This window comes from Melopsittacus undulatus, chromosome 5 (assembly GCF_012275295.1).
Source record: "Melopsittacus undulatus isolate bMelUnd1 chromosome 5, bMelUnd1.mat.Z, whole genome shotgun sequence".
In the NCBI taxonomy this organism is placed as follows: Eukaryota; Metazoa; Chordata; class Aves; order Psittaciformes; family Psittaculidae; genus Melopsittacus; species Melopsittacus undulatus.
Window position 1 is genome coordinate 61,021,697 of NC_047531.1, and position 4,193 is coordinate 61,025,889.

Genomic DNA, 4,193 nt, shown 5'->3' on the forward strand with positions numbered 1-4,193 from the left:
AGACTAGCTGATTCTTTATCAGTCTCAGTGTGACCATTGAAGCCCAGTGAATTTTCAGCATAACACCACTGAGTGTGAGCCTTTCAATGTGCACATTCTGGAAGGCATCAGCTTTGGAAAGAAAAGGCTGGATGTTGCAGATAGTAATAACAGTACCAAAGAATGTTGGAGTGGCATACATCTACTCAATCTCTGTCTTTGTTCAGATGTAGTTATAACAACTACCAATAGCTTAAAGTGATATTTCGGTTTAAAAATACAGTCATAGCATCACTGGTGTTATGAAGAGAAACTGAACAAAGCTGTTATTACTGCCCTCAGCTTTCTGTGTTAAAAATCAGATCTGCTTTTTCCAGGAATAGCCCTTCATGGAGTAGTGAATATTGTTTATTTTTCAAGGATAATAGGCTAGAGCTTTGTATCAATCCAATCTTTTTAATATTTGGAGATCAGCTTATCTTACTGGGGAGGCTGCCAAAAGTGATTACAGCTCCAAAAACTCTGCATTCGAACAGGGATTTTATCAAATTGCACACATCTGGAATAAGGCCAAGAAAAACAGTGACTGGAGAGAGTGGAAATCATGTCTCAAAAATGGGATGAGAAGCTGTAGAATAATTATTCAAAAGCTATGTGGACTTACATGAACATCTGCCAGGTGACCGAAATTGCCATCTGAATAAGGCATTATCCACAGTTAGACCAGATTTAGCTAAACAAGCCATTCCACTGGGCATAATTGCACATTTTTCCGTCCTTATAGCTTTTCTATTGAGTGTGGATACCCGAAGAGCGCTGTAAATTCATACCCTGTCTTAATGCACACTATCCTCCCTTTTTAAACAAGCCTTTAGAAACAGAGGTACCTCCACCAGTATGAGCAGAGTAATGCTTGTTTAAATGCTACAAGATGAGGAAGAAATGCAGTGGTCACCGCAAACAAATGTGGGTAAATACACCACTGGCTATTGGAGTAGACTTTTAATAATGAAGGCATCCATTACATTTGGTTAGCCAAAAACACAGAAATATATCCATAGATATCCACTTCATATATCAGTATGCACCCTCCACAGTCTATGAGAGCACTGTGTGCAAAAATAGTCTCTCAAGCATGACTGAAAGCTCTTTTTCCACTAATGTGAGAAAAGGGGAAAAAGATACTTGACTTTTTCCATCCCACTTGTGTTCCACAAAACAGCTGTCCACAGTTATAAGCGTCAGGCACCCAGAACACCTGGGGTCTTCCAAGGGACAACACCAGCGCCAGGAGGACTGGCCCCATAGATGGGGCCAAGGGAGCACTCTTTGAAGGTGGCATGAGACCGGTGCTCCAGCATGCTTTTTGCTAATGCTCCAGGAGGAAATCTGCACCAGCCAGAATTCCTCCAAGAATTCAGGGGCAGCAGGGGCTGTAAAAAAACATGTTAGTTGGTTTCAGGCCATAGTCTGTGTCTGCATAGCAAGATGCTGTTCGCTGTTTGATTCAGGATCTCTATTCCCTTTGCTCATTTCAACACAGTCTGCAAGCCTGCAGAGTGAGCCCTAAATGCAGATGTAGCTGGAAAAGATTGCCTTTTGAACTAACATTTCTCTTTTAATTCTTTCTGGAGTGTATTGCCTGGAGTAAAGAGTTTACAAGACCCAGGCTTCCAATTAATTTCAATTACATCACAAATCATACATTGTGATGGTGGTCAGGTCATCTAGTTCATTTGCCAGTATAGCATTTCATTAATAGAGGATATAGGCTGTTTTTTAGTTGCTTGTTCGCTTAAAAGGCAGTATTTATTACATGCAGAAAAAAATAATTCCTGTGATATTTTGGTTTCACTTAAGCCTCTGTAGGTTGCAACAGGTGATCAAAATGGGACTGTGCACATGATGTTATGTAAATGCACATATGTGTGCATCAGGACAAGCAACCAACAAGAAAGAGAGGAACAAAATTATGTGCTTTATATACGTACGGCATGCCTACACAGATCAGTGCAGACAGATGTGGTCTCCTCTGCAGGGCATGTTAGCATGGGCACGAAGCTGCAGGAGAATGTCTCAATGATTTCCAGAGCAGAACTGGCTCCCATTCGATCAGCTCAGAGCATGGCAGATGAGCGTACTTGTCTGGGCCTATCCACATAGACATGCCCAGACTCACCTCCAGACTTTCAAAATATCCCTGGAATGGAAAGGAGCTTTTCCAGTTAGGACCTAAAATAGGTATTTGTTGGGATAACATGCATACTTGCTAAAGCATTTGAAGCGGAGAAAGGCAAAAATTACAGTAGAAACCAAAACTAGATGACGATGAAACAGGTTGTTGAAGCAGGGGTCACTTATCATGATACCATGGCAGATCTCCAGCCCAGGGTCAGGTATTTATCTCCAAAATGAAGAGGTACATGAAATATAAAGAGTAAAATGTGGCAGATCTCAAAGAAGAGCTCGAAAAGAGGAGAAAAGGCAAAAATTATTTCCTTTAGGAGTCTTACAGACTGAGCTTTCCTTTGGGTACCTTGGATGGCACTGGCAGTGTTCCTCTCCTTTTCAGCTCTCTGACTTTTAGGAAGAAGAGTAAAGTCAACATGGACACTAGCATGATCATTGATCAAATTTACCTTAAGCCATCTAATCAGAGCCTTGGATCCGTGGTCTGTCCAAAGTCAGTGAAGAGGGCAAATCACTTCCAGAGGCTGCATATAGGATGGTGAAAAAATGAAATTTAGGATAAGTGACATGAACAATATCCCACGGTTGGTGCCTCTCTCCTTCAACTGGCTGTAGCAGATGAGTAGCTTGATCTAAATCACCTTAAGGAAGATGAAACTCAAAGTAAAGAAAAAGATAATGTTCATGGAAGATCCTGCACACACTGGGTCCACCTTCATCTCCAATATAAGATTAAGAGTATCTCGGAGATCAATAAGGGTCAACATTAGCCACAATTTTTTTTGGTTGAAAGGCTTCGAATTAATATCGTCAATTAAAGCAGAACTTGTAGGTAGCACTGTTGGAAAACACAGACTCACTTTTCACCAGCTCCCCATCATGCAGTTCACATTCCTTGTCTAAATAAGTATCTCAAGCTATTGAGGTACTTCAAAGGCACCATATCTTATGCTGCTGCTAACACTCAGAAGCTTAATAGAAAATTGCAAATTGTATCATATGTTTCCTCTCTTATACAGATAATGTCAGGCAAAATTACCCAAAAAACACCCACCCAAAAACCAAAACCACCCACCTCTCTTGCTCCTTATCAAAGTCTTAATTTAAGCTTTTTTCATTACCTGGTTGGGTAAAGATTCAAGGTCAGATTCACCTCTAGGCTTGCTTTATCAAATACAATCCGCCTGCAATGTAATCCAAGACACACTGGTATTCATAGCGCTGCATATTTGACAATTCTTGGTAAACAAAACTGACGCTGGTTCTGTTTCTTACCACTTATCTGAGCAAATCTGGCTGGAAGAGTGGCAGATGTAGCCTTGACCCTATGATCCCCATGCAGGCTCTGAGCAAGGGATGGACGAAAGTGTCCAATATTTGAACATATGAGGATGAATGCACACCACAGATCTGTTTACATCAGTTCTGCTCCAACAAATGAAATCCTGATGTTAGATAAAGTGAGCAGCAATAAGCATGCTTAAAACAAAGGCTTTAATAGTGTGGTAGAGGGGCCATCCTTTCCCCTTCACCCCATACATGAGATAAAAAAAGTCAGTGATATACTCTCAGGTAAGAAAAAGCCAGTGAGATTGGCTTTGACAAAGAATAGTGTAGAGAGGAAGGAAATTTGCTTTATACCATAAAGATGGTAAATATTAGAATGCCTGGATGAAAAAGCTAATAAAATGCAACCATAAGAAAGGGAAATCACATCTGCAGCAGCAGAAGCTAATTATGCTCCTTGGCTGCAAAGACCTGAAGGCACCACTGTGCCTTGGGGATGAGCAGTCCAGGTCTGCATTATGGCTCATTGTGTTTGCTATTGGTAAAGGCTGGCCATGATTAATCCCAGTCCTTGTTCATGGCTTTAACTGAGATTCTTCACTGTGCTCTTTGGAATAAAGTAAATGCTCAGCAGTGAACCACCTCTCCACAGCAGAATCCAGTGGCTCTCTAGCCTTGTTCCCAGAGCAACCTCTGAAAAGTCACCTACAAGATAACATCATGGCAACCAGGAGTAT

General features: G+C 41.2%; 1 long non-coding RNA gene across 1 annotated transcript; it reads right to left on the reverse strand.

Annotated features, from left to right (window-relative positions):
* Positions 1 to 966: 966 nt before the first annotated feature.
* On the reverse strand, positions 967 to 2,776 carry LOC115945503 (uncharacterized). Its single transcript, XR_004079827.1, has 3 exons — positions 2,619 to 2,776; positions 1,971 to 2,179; positions 967 to 1,412 (listed from the first exon to the last, which is right to left on the reverse strand). It is a non-coding gene; the product is annotated as an uncharacterized lncRNA (long non-coding RNA).
* Between the last annotated feature and the right edge of the window lie 1,417 nt (positions 2,777 to 4,193).